Below are 10,205 nucleotides of genomic sequence, written 5' to 3' on the forward strand. Positions count from 1 at the left end.
GCAGAAACAGAAAACAACGGTGGACGTTCTGTTGCAAGAAACACGGGTGTATTCTGACCCCAAACTATCTCCAAAAGAAAGAGACTGGGATCCTTATTTTGGCCCATTGTATACAAAATTACAGATCACTAACATTCCAATGAGTTATGATTTTTTTGCCCCCCCCCATTCAGATGTGTTTTGTAAATAGATGGGGCTTTTTGTTTGCATTGCAGTTTCAGAAAGGCCAGTCAGTGACCTTCACACTAAAATGACTGTCTTAAGATGATTTTTTTCCACACTGACATTTTAAGTACCCAATAAAGTGTTAAGTACCTTTAAATACTTTGGAAATATCTTAAAATGAGATTTGCTTGTTGGTGAATTCCTGGAGCTATAGTGTAGGTCCAGGCAATAATGATGCTGTATAAGGTTGTTGGGCAAATTTTTATTTGGCCATACATGAAAAGCCTTTAACAGAGGACCTAGACTGAACACTCAGATAATGTAAAACTGTTGCTGTTTTGTGTTTGATCTGAAATAATATTTTAAGCATTTTTCAAATATACTGGCTTCTAGTTTCAAATGTTAATTCATACCTAGTCAAGTGTGTGTGTGTGTGTGTGTGTGTGTGTGTGTGTGTGTGTGTGTGTGTGTTGTGCAGCCTGAGCATGCATACGCATGTGTACATGAGCGTAGGTACCTGCCAAGGCTACAAAAGAAGGTCAGATCCTTTAGAGCTGGAGTCACAGGCCGTTATGAGCTGTCTGTCGAGGTACTGGGAGCTTATGTCCTGCAGGCGCAGTTTGTGAGCTAACTGCTGCCCCAGCTCTCTACCCTCTCATCTGTCTTGACCTAGGTGGCTCACATCTGTAATCCCAGCACTTGGAGGAGGCAGAGGAAGGTGGATCTCTGTGAATTTGAGGCCAGCCTGGTCTATAAAAGCTAGTCCAGAAAAAAAAAAAAAGGAAAGAAAGGTGAGAAAGGTGATGACCATGCTAAAAGCCTAAGTAAGGCTGATCTCACTTGATTCTCACTCCTACTAGCAATCTAATTAGGATTTTTTTTCTTCTCTTTCTGGATGAAGGAATTTAAAAAGCAGCTGTCTCTTAACTCTTCCCAGATCCATCCTCCTCTCTCCACCCAACTTTGTTTCATCCCCCATCTCTTGCATCAGTGCATGTTATGCAAGCATTCTCAGATTGTGGTCTTCCACTAGGGCCAGGGGCTATACTCTTTTTTCTTTTACTTAACTTTTTATTTTTATATTAATTAAAGTTTATTCACTTTGTATCCCAGCTATAGCCTCCTCCATCATTCCCTCCCAATCCCACCCTCCCTCCATCAACTACTCCCATGCCCCTCTCCAAGTCCATTGATAGGGGAGGTCCTCCTCCCCTACCACCTGACCCTAGCTTATCAGGTCTCATCAGGACTGGCTGCAGTGTCCTCCTCTGTGGCCTGGCAAGGCTACTCCCCCTTTGGGGGGAGGGGGTCAATGAGCCTGCCACTGAGTTCATGTCAGAAACAGTCCCTGTTACCCTTACTAGCAAACCCATTTGGATACTTGAAATTTGCAGGCAAATGGTGGGATCTAGAAAGATCATCCTGAGTGAGGTATCCCCCTAGCAGAAAGACACACATGGTATATACTCACTTATAAGTGGATACTAGACCTATAATATAGGATAAACATACTGAAATCTGTTCACCTAAAGAAGCTAAGCAAGGAGGAGGTCCCTGGGTAAGATGATCAATCCTCAGAAGGACAAAGGAGCTATGCTCTTAAAGGAAACGGACCCTTCCTTCCAGAAGCCAACAGTTACAACCACTCAGCAGGGGTGGAACCTCATGGCCAACTCTACTCATTTCAACTCCACTCTCCATGCTGGGATTTGGTCTTAATTTGGGCTTGCATAGGTCTCAGGGCATGTGATAAACACATTTTAATAGAAATCACTCATTCCTTTACCTAATAAGTGCAAATACCCTTTTTAATCCCACACTGTCTTACTCCCCTTTTCCTAAATTCCACAAGTAACCCTATCATAAGACAAGTGGATGCTCTTACAGCATATGAGAAGAATTGAGGGAGAAGTGAATATGATCAAAACAAATAGTACAAAATATTCAAAGAACTAGTAAGTGAGAAAAATATTTGTATATATTAACCCTTATTTTTTAACATGACATGTAGAATACAGAAACCTGATTTTCATATCTATTTTACAAGGCGGTTAGGGTTTGTTTTTTTCAAGACAGGGTTTCTCTTTGTAACAGTCCTGGCTTTTCTAGAACACACTTTATAGACCAGGATGGCCTCAGACTCACAGAGATCTTTCTGCCTCTGCCTGCAGAGTGCTGGATAATAGAAAAAATATCGGCTCAGAACCCCCAATTCCAAGGAACAGGACTGGAGCCTACCACAAAGGGCCTCTGAAAGACTCTACCCAGCAGGATATTAAAGCAGATGCTGAGACTCATAGCCAAACTTTGGGCAGAGTGCAGGGAATCTTATGAAAGAAGGGGGAGATGGGAAGACCTGGAGGGGACAGGAGCTCCACAAGGAGAGCAACAGATCCAAGACTTCTGGGCCCAGGGGTCTTTTCTGAGACTGATACTCCAACCAAGATCCATTCATGGAGATAACCTAGAACCCCTACACAAATGTAGTCCGTGGCAGCTCAGACTCCAAATGGGCTCCAAATGGGGAACAGGGACTGTCGTTAACATGACCTCAGTGGCTGGCTCTTTGATCACCTCCCCGTGAGGGGAAGTAGCCTTACCAGTCCACAGAGGAAGACAATGCAGCCTGTCCTGATGAGACCTAATGGGCTAGGGTCAGATGGAAGGGGAGGAGGGCCTCCTCTATCAGTTGACTGGGGAAGGGGCATGGGAGGAGATGAGGGAGGAAGAGGGGGTAGGATTGGGAGGGGACGAGGGTGGGGGATACAGCTGGGATACAAAGGGAATAAATTGTAATAAACAAAAAATTATATTAAAAAAATAAAACAACCCCATAAAGTCTCAGCTAACAATGACTTACAGAAGGCTACTTCAAATCTCAGGTGCCATCATTCCAGATTAATGCCAGATACAATGGTTCTGCTAAAATTTTGCTACAATTAAGAAATACAGAAAACTTGAATACAAAAGACAAAAGGGCTGAGAAAGAAAATAGGGAAACAACACCCTTCACAATAGCCACAAATGACATAAAGTACCTTGGTGTAACCCTAACCAAGCAAGTCAAAGACTTGTATGAAAAAAATTTCAAGTCTATGAAGAAAGAATTAGAAGAAGTTATGAGAAGATGGAAAGATCTCCCATGCTCATGGCTTGGCAGGGTTAACAGTAAAAATGGCCATCTTACCAAAAGCAATCTACAGATTTAATGCATGTCCCATCAATTTGCCAACACAATTCTTTACAGACCTGGAAAGGAAAATTCTCAACTTCATATGGAATAACAAGAAACCCAGAATTGCTAAAACAATCCTCTACAATAAAAGATCTGGAGGTATCTCCATCCCTGATCTCAAGCTGTACTATAGAACAACAGTTATAAAAACTGCATGGTACTGGCATAGAAACAGAATGGTGGATCAGTGGAACCGAACAGAAGACCCAGAAATAAACCCTTACACTTATGGACACCTGATTTTTGACAAAGATGCCAAAACCATACAATGGAAAAAAGATATCTTCAACAAATGGTGCTGGTCTAACTGGATGTCTACATGTAGAAAAATGAAAATAGATCCATACTTATCACCCTGCACAAAACTGAAGTCGAAGTGGATAAAAGACCTCAACATAAAACCAAACACATTAAATCGGCTAGAAAAAAGGGTGGGGAATACCCTAGAACTCATTGGTACAGGAGAGAACTTCCTGAACAGAACACCAATAGCACAGGCTCTAAGAGCATCAATAAATGGGACCTCATGAAACTGAAAAGCTTCTGTAAAGCAAAGGATACTGTCGTCAAAACAAAGCGAATGCCTCCAGATTGGGAAAGAATCTTCACCAACCCTTTATCTGACAGAGGGCTAATATCCAGTATATATAAAGAACTAAAGAAACTGAAAAGCAACAAACCAAGTAATCCACTTAAAAAATGGGGAACAGAGCTAAACAGAGAATTCTCTGTAGAGGAATATAGAATGGCAGAGAAGCATTTAAAGAAATGCTCAACATCATTAGCCATTAGGGAAATGCAAATCAAAACAACCCTGAGATTTCACCTTACACCCATCAGAATGGCCAAGATCAAAAACTCAAGAAACAACACATGCTGGGAACCCTTCTCCACTGCTGGTGGGAATGTAAACTTGTACAACCACTCTGGAAATCAATCTGGCGCTTTCTCAGACAACTAGGAATAGCGCTTCCTTAAGATCCAACCATACTGCTTCTAGGCATATATCCAAAAGAGGCTCACATACACAAAAAGGACATTTGCTCAACCATGTTTGCAGCAGCTTTATTTGTAATAGCCAGAAGCTAGAAACAGCCCAGATGCCCCTCAACTGAAGAATGGATGCAGAAATTGTGGTACATCTACACAATGGAATATTACTCAGCAATGAAAAATAAGGAAATCATGAAATTTGCAGGTAAAGGGTGGGACCTGGAAAGAATCAGCCTGAGTGAGTTGTCCCAGAAGCAAAAAGACACACATGGTATGTACTCACTCATATAAACATACAACACAGGATAAACCCACTAAAATTGGTACTTCTAAACAAACTAAGCAAAAGAGAGGACCCTAACTAAAACACTCAATCCCCATCCTGAAAGGCAAAGAGGATGGACATCAGAAGAAGAAGAAAACTGGAAACAACCTATGAACCTGCTACAGAGGGCCTCTGAAAGCCAGAAGAAGAAAATAGGAAACAACCTAGGAACCTGCCACAGAGGGCATCTGAAAGCCTCTGCCCTGCAGACTATCAAAGCAGATGCTGAGCCTGATGACCAACTGACAGGAAGAGTGAATGGAATTTTATGTAAGAAGTGGTAAATAGCAAGAGCTGGAGAGGACAGGAACTCCACAAGGAGAGCAACAGAATAAGAAAATTTGAATACAGGGAACTTCCCAGAGACTCATACTCCAACCAAGGACTATTCATGGAGATAACCTAGAACCCCTGCACAGATGTAACCCCTGGCAGTTTAGTGTCCAAGTGAGTTACATAGTGATGGGAAGAGAGACTGTCTCTGACATAAACTGATTGGCCTGCTCTTTGATCACCTCCCCCTGAGGGGGGAGCAGCCTTACCAGGCCACAGAAGAAGACAGTGCAGCCATTCCTGATGTGATCTGATAGACTAAGATCAGAAGGAAGGAGAGGAGGACCTCCCCTATCAGTGGACTTGGGGAGGAGCATGCATGCAGAAAGGGGAGGGAGGGTGGGATCGAGAGGTGAGGAGGGAGGGACTTATGGGGGGATACAAAATGAACAAAGTGTAATTAATAATAATAATAAAAAAATTGTTAAAAAAAGAAATACAGAAAACCAACCTCTTTCATTACTATTAAATCCACAACAACCTTGAAGTTAAAATGGCCTAAGTGTCCATCAGCTGACTATTGGATAATGAAAAGTGGTATATTTACACATGGGATATTTTTCAGCTGTTAAGTAAAAGTAAATTAGGAAATTCATAGTTAAATTGATGGAGTTGAAAACAGATATTCTCAGTCTAGTATTGCAGATGCAGAATAGTTTTCACCAGTTTCCCTCACTTGTGGATGTTAGCTTTGATTTTTTTTTTTTGATGTGTGTTTTGTATGTAATATCCTTAGCAGTCCTGGGTATTTTTATGGGACATTTATGGGGTAGATTTTCAAAGGAGTGGAGAAAAAAATACAGTGGTTAACAATATTGTAGAGACTGCACAACTAAGAGCTGCTTTGAGCTCTCTGCCTACCGCCAGCCCGAGCCCAGCCCTTGGCCCTAGCAGTCCCCAGAGCAGCCCCAGCAACTGTGCCATGCCAGAAGATTGACAGCCTCATGCTGGATGGGAATCTGTCAGGATGCAGCCATCTTATGCTACAAGGACTCACTCTCTGTCTGGGCTGCTGTCCCCAGGGAAGACCTTCTTTATCATATGGCAGCTGAGGTTAGTGTCCTGGTAGGCAAAAAAGTCAAGTTTTTGTTGTTGTTTTTGTTTGGTTTGTTTGGTTTGGTTTGGTTTGTGTGTGAAGGGGCTGACACTTGGGAGTCCAGAAATGTTCTGTGATCTGAGACTCAGTGCTGCAGGACTGGGAATTTACAATGGCTCTTCATACCAAGAGCCCCTGAGTAGCCCCCACCTTCAGTGTCACTGTCACTGTGACTGCCAAGACTGTAGTCCTGCTGATGGACAAAGAAGGTGTCCTCAGTGGTTTGATCAACAAAAAAATGTGAAATGGCCTGTCACCTGCAGTGTTCTCAGTGCTGACCTCATCTGTCCTCTCCTTCATGCTCTTCTCAGCTTTTGCTCCCCTTCTTTCCATATACACACATAACATTTGGGGGGGCATAACCCCATTTCCCTTACTGCTGCCAAAACCATTTGGACATGGGGCTGCAGCAGGATGGGCAGATATTTACCCTTATCCTTTCCTGTGTTTGTGTTTAGAAAAAAATTGTTGTATTTTGTTTTTTTATTCTGAATAATAAAAAAGATTCTACAAAAATATTAAAGAGAATAATGGGAAATAAAGAGATAAATTGGGGTGAGGTGAGAGGTCGGGGTTGAGGAGGGAATATGCAGATGGATAACAAACACTAATGGTCTTTTAGAAACACTTTGTAGATACTTCTATGCAAACTTCCAATATATCTTTGTTTACATATACATATTAAAATGGTTTTAATGGAGTTATTCTACATTATCAGCTTATGCCCCAGCTAGGAACCTCATACTTCCAAAAAAAAAATCCCAATTACAGGAATGAGTTATTCAATTTTCAGCTGTTTGCCAATAGACTCACATAGATCCTCAGTCATTACAGCCCATAAACCTCCAGAACAGGATGCTTGAAAACAGCACACACTGGACTCACAGAACATGGAGAAAGACTCACCTAATGATTCTTGTGTCTATAGGTAGTATAAGAGAGGAGGCTGAAAGAGTCATGGGGAACAGTCACGGTGTTGGAATGTGCTGTACAGAGTACTGTAGGAGAAAAGTAATGACAGTCTCACCCAGTGTGAACCTTGCAAGTTACAGCAATGATTGCCCCGGGAAATGTTCGTCTAACCACTTTTTCCTTACCTAAGTGTGTTCAACACTAGGCTTTTAAATTTTTTAAAATAAGGAATAACATATGTTTGAGTCTTAATTTCAATTGAAGATTTCCTTAACATCAAAATAAAGCTTAAAACCATAAATATAGTTTTCAAAGACAAACAGACTAGACATATATCTTCAGGACAGTTTTTCTGCTAGTCTAGACCTTAGGAATTTATTTACCTTATTTATTAAATATATGCATGTTCCTCCTTATATTTTCTATGTTAATCTGTATGTGCTGGTGCACTCATTTATTTCCAGTACTCAGGAGACAGTCATATAGATCTCCCTCGGTTTAAGGTGGTTCTGGCCCATGTAGTGAGCTCCAGAATACTCAGAACAACACAGAGATACCCTATCTTTTAAAGAATTATACTTGTGTGTGTGTGTACATATGCCACTGTTACCAGACTGTATTATGCTTCTCCTCATGGCCATCTTATACCCTGGGTTTCCCTTTGAAGTCTTGTTTCATTTAAAAAAGTATTAAAAATGGATTCAAATGAAACCTCAGTGTTGTGGGTAATTAATATTTATTATTGATATATCTTTTAGTTAAGCAGTGGTTATTCCTAAACCAGTTGTATACCCAAATCACCACACAGAGAGTAGGATTTATTTAATTGACCTAGAACACAATGCTGGGCAATAGTTACTCCATCCTAAACCTCCAAGCCCACATAGTTTCCTCCCATTCAGATTTTACCAGTTATACTTCCTTTTAGTGATATCTTAGGTCTGGTTCATCCCTCCTTGTGGTTCTAAATTCTTTCCTGCCGAACTCTGCTCCTACTCTCCTCCTCCCACTGGCTTCCTTCTCCCTCCCTCAGGACCAGGATGTCCCACATTATTTTCTCCATTGCACAGCATTGGCTGGTTGTTTAATTGACAATTACAGAGAACAAATGGTGACATGTTTACACAGACTTGATACATGTGATGCTTAGAATAAGTATCACAGTGCAGTATCCAGGTTGAAACCAGATAGTGGGATAGAGAAATCAGCATTTGAATGAACAAGGGTACATTCCAAAAGAATATTGTACTAACATTTTCCCCTTTAAGTTCAATAACAGGCTTGTTTTTTAATTTTAATTTAATTTGATTTTTAATTACACTTTATTTACTTTGTATCCCACCTCTAGTTCCCTCCTTCCTCCCTTCCCAATCCCTCCCTCCCCTTTACTCCACGCATGCCCCTCCCCATGTCTACTGGTAGGGGAGAGTTTCTTTTTTTCTTCCTTCTGATCCTAGTCTCTTAGGTCTCATCAGGAGTGGCTGCATTGCCTTCCTCTGTGTCCTGGTAAGGCTGCTCTCCCCTCAGGGGGATGTGATCAAAGAGCAGGCCAATCAGTTCATGTCAGAAGCAGTCTCTGTTCCCATTACTATGGAACCCACTTGGACACTGAACTGCCATAGGCTACATCTGTGCAGGGGTTCTAAGTTATCTCCATGCATGGCACTTGGTTGGAGTATGAGTCTCAGGAAAGACCGCTGTGTTCAATTTTTTTTGGTTCTTTTGCTCTCCTTGTGGCCTTCCTGTCCTCTTCAGATTGTTTTTAATTGCTGAATAGTATTCCATTATGTAAAAGTACCATAATTTCTGTATCCATTCCTCCATTGAGGGACATCTCAGTTGCTTCCAGGTTCAGGCTATTATGAATAAAGCTGCTACAAACATGGCTGAGCAAATGTCCTTATTATTGTGTATTTGAACATCTTTTGGATATATGCTTAGGAGTGGTATAGCTGGGTCTTGAGGAAGCGCTATTCCTAATTGTCTGAGAAAGTGCCAGATTGATTTCCAAAGTGGTTGTACAAGTTTACATTCCCACCAGCAATGGAGGAGGGTTGCCCTTTTTCCACAATCTCTCCAGCATGTGTTGTCACTTGAGTTTTTGATCTCAGTACAATAATTATAAAATTATGAAAACTATTAGGTAAAATTTACATGTGCAATGTCCAGTCCATGTTTATTTAGCAATTTAAGAGAAAGTATCTGATTATCCTACCTTGACAAGGTTAGAGTTCTATTCCTAAATTAACTTTTATCCTTATTGGTATTATCTATATGAAAACATTTTCTTAAATTCTAAAAAACTTGAGCATAATTGTGGAACTGTCACTATTTGGTTTTCAACCCCATCAGAGACTTACGAAGGAATAAAATTAGTTACTAGAGTAAATAGGAAGTGCATGTTAGCAGCTTCCAAAAAAAATTGACAGGGACAGTTTGCTGTCTGAAGTCACCCATAACTCTCTCTAATGTTGGAGTATCATCTTCAGTCTTCTGGCTCAGAATATTTGAACAGACATAAATGTGAAGTAGGAACTATTTAAGACTTGCTTTCCCTGAATTGGCAGAGTTTGGCAGTCACCTTTTTCTGCATTTAAAATTGCCCAGTTTTTGGCAAAATTCTGTCTGTTGTGAAATGAGGGCATTTTCTTTTTTTGTCCAGGTGGCTCATTTGCTACATTTGAAGCCATCTCCATATGGAGGTTCTTCAGTGCTCATCATCTTTGAGGTTGCTGAGGTGTTGTCAGGAGATGACCTGTCTCATTGTCAAAGAATCTTTAAAATAATAAAGACATTTTTAAATGCTATATTCTGTAGGTCTCTGAAGTTTTTGAAGACTTACTATCTTTATGTAGTTGCCTTATCCACAGAATCATATTTGTCTGTTAAACCTAGGATGTATACTCCTGATATAAATTAGACTAGTGTCTGACATGACTATGAGTTGATTAACACTTAACTATTACCCAAAACCCTAAACAGTTTTTAATAGCAGTTTAAAAGTATTGGAAGTAACCTTGAATTTGTATCAATATACTAAAATTTCCCTATTAAAAATAGACTTATTTTTGCATCAATATACAAAATCCTATACAGAGTTAAAATTAACCTTATTTGAGAATACAAATAAAACCTTAAGTTGAGTA

The 10,205-nt window shown here is 40.5% G+C and overlaps 1 pseudogene; it reads left to right on the top strand.

The window, feature by feature from the left end:
* The first annotated feature begins 5,578 nt into the window (after positions 1–5,578).
* On the top strand, positions 5,579–6,425 carry LOC110559119 (profilin-1-like; annotated as a pseudogene).
* Positions 6,426–10,205: the final 3,780 nt, after the last annotated feature.

Source organism: Meriones unguiculatus, chromosome 1, assembly GCF_030254825.1.
Source record: "Meriones unguiculatus strain TT.TT164.6M chromosome 1, Bangor_MerUng_6.1, whole genome shotgun sequence".
Lineage (NCBI taxonomy): Eukaryota > Metazoa > Chordata > Mammalia > Rodentia > Muridae > Meriones > Meriones unguiculatus.